A 10,697-nucleotide genomic window follows, 5' to 3' on the forward strand; every position below is an offset into this window, starting at 1 on the left:
ATCACGAGGTCAAGAAATCGAGACCATCCTGGCCAACATGGTCTCTACTAAAAATACAAATATTAGCCGGGCATGGTGGTGTGCAACTGTAGTCCCAGATACTTGGGAGGCTGAGGCAGGGGAATGGCTTGAACCAGGGAAGCAGAGGTGGCAGTCAGCTGAGATCACACCACTGCACTTCAGCCTGGCAACAGAGTAAGACTCCATCTCAAAAAAAAAAAAAAAAGAAAAAGAAACTTGCAGGCTTATCAGAAGGATGTGTGTTTATTTTACCCACACAGTAGTATGAAAATATCATTAACATTACTCAAAAATAAGTTTGCTATGCGCAGTGGCTCATGCCTATAATCCCAACACTTTGGGAGGCCAAGGAGGGCAGATCACCTGAGGTCAGGAGTTCAAGACCAACCTGGTAAACATGATGAAACCCCAACTCTACTAAAAATACAAAAATTGGCCAGGCATGGTGGTGTGCGCCTGTAATTGCAGCTATTGAGAAGGCAGAGGCAGGAGAATCACTTGAAACCAGGAGGCGGAGTGACCTGAGATCACGCCACTGCACTCCATCCTGGGCAACAAAGGAAGACCATTTCCTAGAGGAGGAAACTAGGACATAGAGAGGCGCAGAGGGAAGATGACGAGGAGACAAAGGAAAAACACAGCACTGTACAAGCTGAGGAGAGGGGCCCCAGAAGAAGCCAACCCCGTCCACACCGCGGTCAGCCTTCTAGGCCCCAGGACTGTGAGAACATACATTTCTGTCATTTAAGCTGCCTAGTCAGCAATACTTAGGCATTGGCAGCCCCGACAAACTAATCCACGTGGTAACCTTTCCGTGATGTCTATTTTACCACAATTAATAATAGTAATAATAGACTGGACATGGTGGCTCATGCCTCTACTCCCAGTGCTTTGGGACATGAGGCAGGAAGATTGCTTGAGGCCAGTTCAAGACCAGCCTGGACAACAACACAAGACTCCAAATATCTCTACCAAAATATTTTTTTTGTTTTTGAAACAAGGTCTCACTCTGTCTCCCAGGCTGGAGTGCTGTGGCACCATCTCGACTCACTGCACCCTCCACCTCCCGAGTAGCTGAGATTACAGGTGTGCACCACAATACCCGTCTAAAAATTTTTTTTTCTGGAGACGGAGTCTCACTCTGTCACCCAGGCTGGAATGCAGTGGCACAATCTCTGCTCACTGAAACCTCCACCTCCTGGTTTAAGCCACCCTCCCACCTCAGACTCCCACGTAGGCTACCACGCCTGGCTAATTCTTTTTGTATTTTTAGTAGAGATGGGGTTTCACCATGTTGGCCAGGCTGGTCTCAAACTCCTGATCTCAAGTGATCCGCCTGCCTCAGCCTCCCAAAGTGCTGGGATTACAGGTGTGAGCCACTACACCCAGACTAAAAAATTTTAATAAAAAATAAAAACATAGGTAGATGCGGTGGTTCCTGCCTGTAGTCCCACCTACTCAGGAGGCTGAGGCAGGAGGATCACTTAAGCCCGAGAGTTGGAGGCTGCTGTGAGCTATGATTGCACCACTGAACTTCAGCCTAGGCAACAGAACAAGACCCTGTCTTTAAATAATAATGAAAATAAAATAATAAGCCCATGAGCATTCAAGTAGAAAACAACCACCACCTGCCTTCCTAGAGCACACAGACTTCCTGTAGCTCAGAACAGAGCAGGCCATGGTGAGTGCCATTAGAAAGGGACCTGGGGCTGGGCACAGAAAGACAGGAGGTTCATTTGGACAGAGCAGATTTGGAAATTAAATCTTTGGTACAGGAAAGGTGAGAATGGTGTCTTGAAAGAGGTGATAAGTCTGGGCGCAGTGCCACACGCCTGTAATCCCAGCACTGTAGGAGGCCGAAGCAGGTGGATCACCTGAGGTCAGGAGTTCAAGACCAGTCTGGCCAACATGGTGAAACCCCTTCTCTACTGAAAATACAAAAAATTAACTGGGCATGGTGGTGCGTGCCTGCAATCACAGCTACTCAGGAGGCTGAGACAATAGAACCACTTGAACCCAGGAGGCAGAGGTTGTGGTGAGCCGAGATCACAACACTGTATTCCAGCCTGGGCAACAAGAGCAAAACTCCACCTCAAAAAAAACAAACAAAAAAACGCTGCACAGGATGAGGAGTTAAGACCAAGCCAGCGGATGATGAGGTGCTGTTCCTCTACTGCCGCTACAGACACACGACTGTGGGCGACATCAGTACAGAACAGCCCAGAATGCTGGACTTCAAGGGCAAGGCCAGCGGGATCCCTGGAATTAGCTAAAAGGGGCTGCCAAGGAAGATGCCATGAAAGCTAGAGCCTACATCACAAAGCAGAAGAGCGAAAGAAACAGTTCAGAGACTGATTTGGTGGCCAGCCATGCCTTTGTTCCAAACTGAGACAATGCCTTGCTTTTTCTAACACTGCAGGTGGTGGGAGCTAATGGAAATCATCAGCTAACCCATCCTCAAGACTACTCAGGATAAGGTTCTAATAGATTAGGGGCTAAAACGATTACTGACTTTTCCTGAGTACTTTTTAATCTGAGATCAATTAAAAGTGTATTTGTGGCCAACTGCGGTGGCTCATGCCTGTAATCCCAGCCCTTTGGGAGGCCAAGGCAGGTGGATCACCCAAGGTCAGGAGTTTGAGACCAGCCTGGCCAACATGGTGAAACCCCATATCTACTAAAAATACAAAAATTAGCCAGGCATGGTGGCACACACCTGTAATCCCAGCTGCTTGGGAGAATCGCTTGAACCTGGGAGGCAGAGGCTGCAGTGAGCCCGAGATTGCACCATTGCACTCCAGCCTGGGTAGCAGGGTAGGACTCCATCTTCCAAAAAAAAAAAAAAAGTGTATTTGTTACTTTAAATTAAAAAAAAAAAATTCTACTTCCACTGCACAGTCATTTTTCTGGTTCTTCCCGTCACACCCCTGGCCCTGCACAATTACCTCTCTTGCATGTACCTCTTAGCCACGAATCTTCAGGGATGGGAACAGCAAGTTCTCGAGATGGGATTCGTGGCAGGAACAGCTCTGAGAAAAGCTGCCGTGTGAGGCTTTCATTCACTTCCACAAGATGAAGAAGCTGATCTCTCACCTGTGTTCCCCTCACATCTAGACCTGTGTCTGTTATTTACCATAATGCAATCTAAAATTAGGTGCCTGTCACCTGAGGCTCTAACAGCTGGAAGGCAGTGATCGGGTCACATTTATGCCACCTGAGGGAATAATCCCCAGTAAGCAGTCCCAGTGGGGCTCAGAGGTTCAGGCTTGTCCCACGCGGGGTGCAGGAAGGGCCGGCACTGGGACAGCCTGGCTCCTGGGCCCCAGGGCTTCAGTGCAGACTGTCTGCGCTTCAGTGCCCATCCCCACACCTGCTATTAGAAGCCTGTCGGTGACCCACTGTGGGAGAGAGGGAAGGCCACACAAAGCAAGAAGCCTTCTGCAAAACTGTGCACTGCTGAACAAGGAGCGTGTGGTTGCAGTTTCATTCTCCCTGGTTCAGAGCCAGCTTTCTTTATCAAATCCTAGTAAAACATTTAAAGCCTGGAAACCACCTTTTCCCACCTTGTGAGTTGCACACAGGTGCCGTCACAGATACCAGGTGCAATGCGCTGGGACACTGGATTATGTGTAAATCATCAGACAAACACCCTGGGCTTCTGAAATATGGCTTGCAAAAGGGTTGCACCCAAACTCTTGGGCCAGGCACAGTGGCTCACGCCTGTAATCCCAACACTTCAGGAGGCCGAGGCGAGCAGATCATTTGACATCAAGAGTTCAAGACCAGCCTGGTCAACATGGCGAAACCCCATCTCTACTAAAAATACAAAAATTCGTGGGGCGTGGTGGCAGGCACCTGTAATCCCAGCTACTTGGGAGGCTTAGGCAGGAGAATTCCTTGAACCCAGGAGGGGGAGGTTGTAGTGAGCCGAGATCGCACCACTGCACTCCAGCCTAGTTGACAGAGACCCTGTCTCAAAATAAATAAATAAATAAAGAGGCCAGACTTGGTGGCTCATGCCTGTAATCCCAGCACTTTGGGAGGCCAAGGTGGGTGGATCACCTGAGGTCAAGAGTTTGAGACTAGCCTGGCCAACACAGCAAAACCCCCTCTCTGCTAAAATTACAAAAACTTAGCTGAGCATGGTGGCTGGCGCCTGTAATCCAGCTACTTGGGAGGCTAAGGCAGCAGAATTCCTTGAACCCAAGAGGCTGAGGTTGCACTGAGCTGAGATTGCATAACTGCAGTCCAGCCTGGGCAACAGAGCGAGACTCTGTCTCAAAAAAAAAAAAGAGCACTGCACCCAAACTCCTTCGAGTCTCACAGTAAGTAGTCCTGTGAGTAAGGGGACAGGACAAACTGCCCCCCTCGGACAGACAGATGCAGCCTCCAAGACTCAAAGCCAGTGTAAATGCCTCCCAGAAAGTCACAGCCGTCCTGTGATAGAGGAATCTGAGGCGCGAACCCCAGGTTCCTATCCCAGCATTCCTCTCTGCTTGACCCTGAGAATAACCACCTTTATGGGCACTTACTCTGTGACAGGCATTTCCACTTATTATTTCCTTCAATCCTCAACTACCCTTTGAGGAAATCAACTTCAGCCAACAAATAGTAGAGGAAACATTGAACTCAGGTGTGTCCTTGAAGGCTGCCTTCTGATTCAGTTACTTCTCTTCCTTCCAGTTCAGTTCCACTCTGTTTTGTTTTGTTTTGAGACGAAGTCTCACTCTGTCTCTCAGGCAGGAGTGCAGCGGCACAATCTCGACTCACTTCAACCTCCACCTCCTGGGTTCAAGCAATTCTCCTGCTTTCAAGCCATTTTCCTGCCTCAGCCTCCCAAGTAGCTGGGACTACAGGTGCCCACCACCACACTCAGCTAATTTTTTGTATTTTTAGTAGAGATAGAGTTTCACTGTGTTAGCCAGAATGGTCTCAATCTTTTGACCTCATGATCTGCCTGCTTTGGCCTCCCAAAGTGCTGGGATTACAGGTGTCAGCCACCACACCCAGCTCAGTTCCACTCATTTTTATGGGGTACCTCGTACAAACAAGATGCTCACAGCCAGGCAGTGGGATGGCTGGGGTCTGGATCCCCAGGGCAGGGCAGGGCTTGACCAGACTTGCTCCCTGGGCCCCAGTCTCAAGACTGGAAATGCATTAATTCCCTAGGCCTCCTGTAACAACGTGTCACAAATATGTTGGCTCATAATAGACCATTCTCTAACAATTCTAGAAGCCAGAAATCCAACATCAAGGTGTGAGCAGGACTCTAGGGGAAAATCTTTCTCTCTGCAGGTCAGAGCTCCCACCACAGGCTCTGCAGGGGGACCCTTACTTGCCTCTTCCAGTTTCTGGGGGCTCCCAGAGTTCCTTGACTTGGGGCTGTATGTCTCCAATTTCTATCTTCACACAGCCTCTGCCTCATTCTTTTTTAATTGGGAACGAGATCTGGCTGTCATCCAAGCTGCAGTGGCATGATCTCGGCTCACAGAAACCTCTGCCTCCTCCCAGGCTCAAGCGATCCTCCCCGCTCAGCCTCCCAAGTAGCTGGGACCACAGGCATGCACCACCACACCTGGCTAATTGTTGGTATTGTTGGTAGAGATGCGGTTTTGCCATGTTGGCTACTCTTAAAAGGACACCTGCCATTGGATTTAGAGCCCACCCAGGTAATCACATCTCGAGATCCTTAGGTTAATTATATCCACAAAGATCTCTTTTCCAAATAAGATCGTATTCACAGGGACCAGGGTTACAAATTGCACGTCTTTTGCGGGGACATTGTCCAACCTAATTCAGGGATGAGGCAGGTTCAGGTCCACAGTATCCCCAGTCCTCAGTGGTAGCTGCCTCTCCCACAGCCCTAGGAAGGGTCAGGCCTGGGGCAAGCAGGCGGGCAATGGGAAGCAGCATCCGCCCTGGGCGGGTCTGGGCAACCCATCCGTCCAAGAGTCAGGGAGCAGGGCCAGCACGCTCGTTCCCTGGGCAGCAGGTGAGTAGAACATGGGGCCAGGCAGATCGTGAGACTCAGGGAGGTCGGAGAAAGCGAGTGAAGCCCAGAGAGCCAGGGCAGCGCTGACGTCACATTAACATCCCATACCTGGGCCGCTTGAGTCCCCCAAGAAGGTGGAAATTGTGGAAATCGCGTTAATCGCCTCTGCTGCAGCCAGGCCACGGTGCTCTGTTGGGGGCTAACCTTGTTTAACCCCTCAGACCAGAGCTGGGCTTCCTCCTGGTTTGTTATCTGCTGGAGCTGTAAGGGCCTGGGGGTCACAGTGCCTTTTGTTTGTTTGTTTATTTGGAGACGGAGTTTTGTTCTTGTCTCCCAGGCTGGAGTATAATGGTGCAGTCTCAGCTCACTGCAACCTCCGCCTCCCAGGTTCAAGTGATTCTCCTGCCTTAGCCTCCCAAGTAGCTGACATTACAGGAGCACACCACCACACCTGCCTCATTTTTGTATTTTTAGTATAAATGGGGTTTTACCAGGTTGGCCAGGCTGGTCTCGAACCCCTGTCCTCTGGTGATCTGCCCGCCTAGGCCTCCCAAAGTGCTGGAATTACAGGTGTGAACCACAACACCAAGCCTCACAGTGCCTTTTGCAGGAGATGTGGCCTCACCAGTGCCCACTCAGGGACAGTGGTCATTCAGGAGCGCCCTGGCTTCCAGGGTGGTAGAGGTCAGAGGTGCCTGGCCACAAGCAATCCTGGGCTTCACTGATAGGCAACAAACCCATTATCTGCTTCCAACAAATAGGGAAGGAGGATAAGACACAGGCAGATGAAACTGCCTCCAAGATCTGCAAGTTCTGGGAGTGCTGTGAGCCAGGGTTAGGGAAGTGGGAGGAGGCCCTGCAGATTCTGTGCAGCTGAAGCAGCAGGCTCTGCCGTGGGACTGCCTGGCTTCAGACCTCAGCTCTTGAGCTTGCTGTGCGCTCTTGGGATAGTAACTCAATCTCTCTCAACCTCACCTCTCTTTCCTGTGAACCCAAGACCAAAACAGAACCAACATCATAGGGCTATTATGAGGATCACATCGAACAAGCCGGAAAAAAGCACTTCGCACAATACCTGGTATGTAGGAAATACTCAACGAACGCCAGCTATGATCACCCAGCCACACTGGAGGGAAACCTGGAAGGCGGGTGTGGTTTTATGTGTCTGCTTGGCCAGGCTACGGAATTTGGCTGTTTGCTCAGTCAGCAGTCTGGACACTGCTGTGAAGCTATTGTTTTCAGCGTGATTATTATTTAAGTAAGTCGACTTTGAGTCAAGGAAATCGCCTTCACAATGTGGGTGGGCTTTATCCCACCAGTTGAAGACCTTAAGAGATAAGGAAAAGAAGAGACTCTGCCTCCAGGCTCCGGGCTGCAACATCAGCCAGGTACAGGGGCTCACGCCTGTAATCCCAGCACTTTGGGAGGCCGAGGCGGGCAGATCATCTGAGGTCAGGAGTTTAAGACCAACCTGGTCAACATAGTGAAACTCCATCTCTACCAAAAATACAAAAATTAGCCAGGCATGGTGGCACATGCCTGCAGTCCCAACTACTCAGGAGGCTGAGGCAGGAGAATAGCTTGAGCCTGGGAGGCGGAGGTTGCAGTGAGCCGAGATCATGCCACTGCACTCCAGCCTGAGAGATAGAGTAAGGAATCCATTTCAAAAAAAAAAAAGACCCAAGCATCAATTCTTCCCTGGAGCTCCAGCTTGCTTGGCTGCTCTACAGATTTTGGGCTTGCCAGCCCCACAATTTATAACTAGCTATTTATTTATTTAGAGAAGGCCTCATTCTGTCACCCAGGCCAGAGTGCAGTGGTATGATCATAGCTCACTGCAGCCTTGACCTCCCAGGCTTAAGCAATCCTCCTGCCTCTGCCTCCAAAGTAGCTGGGACTATAGGTGTGCACCACCACACCTGGCTAATGTGTGCCATCATGCTCAGCTAATTTTTAAATTTTTTGTAGACATGGGGGGGTCCCATTATGTTGCCCAGGCTGGTCTCAAACTCCTGAGTTCAAGAGATTCTCCCATCTCAGCCTCCCAAATTGCTGGGATTATAGGTATGAGCCACTACACCCAGCTGACAATTCCTTTAGGTTGGTAGGTAGATGATAGGGAGGGAGGGAGGGAGGGAGGGAGGGAGGGAGGGATGGACAGATGAACAGATGGATGAGTGGTTGGGTGGTTGGATGGGTGGATAGATGGATAGACAGATATAGATCTAGTTATCTATCCATCTATCTGTCTACATATCCTATGGGGCTAATATAGGCCGGGTGTGCTGGCTCACGCCTGTAATCTCAGCACTTTGGGATGCTGAGGCGGGCGGATCACCTGAGGTCAGCAGTTTGAGACCAGCCTAACATGGAGAAACCCCCAGCTTTACTAAAAGTACAAAATTAGCTGGGTGTGGTGGCACATGCCTATAATCCCAGCTACTCGGGAGGTTGAGGCAGGAGAATCACTTGAACCCAGGAGGCGGAGGTTGTGGTGAGCCAAGATCGGGCCATTGTACTCCAGCCTGGGCAACAAGAGCGAAACTCTGTCTCAAAAAGGAAAAAAAAAAAAGGCTGGGTATGGTGGCTCATGGCTGTAATCCCAGCACTTTGGGTGACCAAGATGGGCAGATCACAAGATCAGGAGTTCAAGACAAGCCTGGCCAACATAGTGAAATCCTGTCTCTACTAAAAATACAAAATTGAGCTGGGCGTGGTGGCACCTGCTTGTAGTCCCAGCTACTCAGGAGGCTGAGGCAGGAGAATCACGTGAACCTGAGAGGCAGAGGTTGCAGTGAGCTGAGATTGTATGCACTCTGGCCTGTTTGACAGAACGAGACTCTGTCTCCAGAAAAAAAAAAAAAAACACTCTAATACAGTGGGATTAGTGGCCAGAAGACACAAGAACAAATGTCCCAGGCAAAGGCCCAAGAGCACAGGCTGTGCTATGGAGGATCAGGCAGGCCAATGAAGCCACTGCGCACAGGGCACAAGAGAAGCAGGACTGCAGGCTGCAGTCACATGCAGGGCGGCTCCCCAGCCAGCTGGAAGCCTTTGGAAGATTGAGCCATGCACACTCCTCAGCTGTATCTGCTGCTGACGCGAAACCAGAACGGCTGTGGAAACTGGCTTCAAATGCAGAAACCTGCCCCTCGACGGGGACAAATGATGTCACACACAAGTGCAGAAGGGGACTGCATCCCTGCTGGACAGCACCACTGCTCAAAGTCACAAGGCAGAAGCACCTGAGCAGCGGAAAGGCCTGCGGGAGGAGCTTGGTCTGCCTAGTTCTGCTTTGGAATCTGGGTGTGGCTGCCCTATGTGGGGATCTGGAATGTGCTGTGTGGCAAAGTGAATTCCTGGTGCATTTTTGAGGCTCAGGTAATCCCGAAGGTATGGTTCTCATGAGAGAGCAGCACCCTGCAGACAGAAGGTTCTGGAAGGCAGGCAGTGCAAGCTGGCTTCATCCATGAGCCCTGCTCACAGTCTGGTGCTAAATGGATATCATCCCCATTGGAAGTTCTAGGAGCTGCCCTTGGTTGGTGAGCCTGGCTCCCATGAGGCAGCTGAACGGCGTCACTTGCCAGGTCACATGGGCAAATGGCCAGCACCTCCTTCCCGGGGACAAGGTGGAGTCATTCAGTTCTTTTTTTTGTTGTGTTGGACGGAGATTTGCCCTTGTCACCCAGGCTGGAGTACAGTAGTACAATCTCAGTTCATTGTGACCTCTGCCTCCCAGGGTTCAAGTGATTCTCCTGCCTCAGCCTCCCCAGTAGCTGGGACTACAGACGAGCACCATCACGCCTGGCTAATTTTTGTATTTTTAGTAGAAACAGGGTTTCACCATGTTGGCCAGGCTGGTCTCCAACTCCTGACCTCATGATCTGCCCGCCTCAGCCTCCCAAAATGCTGGGATCACGGGCATGAGCCACCGCACCCCGCCCGGAATCATCCAGCTCTAGGGGCTTCTTTCTTCCTTATTAACAGGCCTTGTGCAGGGAGCAGAAGTTCTGCCTGCCCTTTCTAATGGCTGGTCACAATAATATCATATATTTGTACCCATTCTTTCTCCCAAGTATATAAATGCCAAGATTGGAGAAGGACAAAGCAGAGTCACCAACCCAAATGTTTCCAAGGTCAGGGCCAGCGCTGCAGGGCCAGCAGCGTGGAGTCCGAGCTATACAGAAAAATCCTCCTGCTCCAAAACATCTAAAAAAGAAACAAAAAATCTATTGTAGTTGCAAAAGTAATCGAAGAAAAAGAATTAAAATTTTAAAAAATTAAAAAGAAAAAAGAAAGAAGAAAATTTATTGTAGTAAAGCATATACAGCATAAAATCTATCATTTCAACCTTTTTTTTTTTTTTTTGAGACGGAAGCTGGAGTGCAGTCCTGCAACCCCAGCTCACTGCAACCTCCGCCTCCTGGGTTCAAGTGATCCTCCTGCCTCAGACTCCCGATTAGCTGGGACTACAAGTGTCTGCCACCACACCCAGCTAATTTTTTTATTTTTCATAGAGACAGAGTTTCACTGTTGTTCTAAGATGGTCTGGATCTCTTGACCTTGTGATCCACCCACCTTGGCCTCCCAAAGTGCTGGGATTACAAGCATGAGCAACCACGCCTGGCCCATTTTAACGATTTTCAAGTGTACAGTTCAGTGGTACGAAGTACAGTAAATCCTC

At 50.0% G+C, this 10,697-nt stretch overlaps 1 protein-coding gene across 5 annotated transcripts in view; it reads right to left on the reverse strand.

Moving 5' to 3' along the window:
* Positions 1 to 5,169, reverse strand: part of ADCY9 (adenylate cyclase 9) — a 161,144-nt gene extending 155,975 nt beyond the window's left edge. For 4 of the 5 annotated variants that reach the window (XM_035266797.3, XM_035266794.3, XM_035266798.3 and 1 more), the window contains exon 1: positions 5,082 to 5,169. The gene's annotated coding sequence lies outside the window, so the exon portion shown is untranslated. Of the gene's footprint in view, positions 1 to 4,553 lie in introns of all 5 variants that reach the window. The other variant, XM_035266799.3, reaches the window with a different exon arrangement.
* Between the last annotated feature and the right edge of the window lie 5,528 nt (positions 5,170 to 10,697).

The sequence above is a fragment of the Callithrix jacchus genome, chromosome 12 (assembly GCF_049354715.1).
Source record: "Callithrix jacchus isolate 240 chromosome 12, calJac240_pri, whole genome shotgun sequence".
Taxonomy (NCBI): Eukaryota; Metazoa; Chordata; class Mammalia; order Primates; family Cebidae; genus Callithrix; species Callithrix jacchus.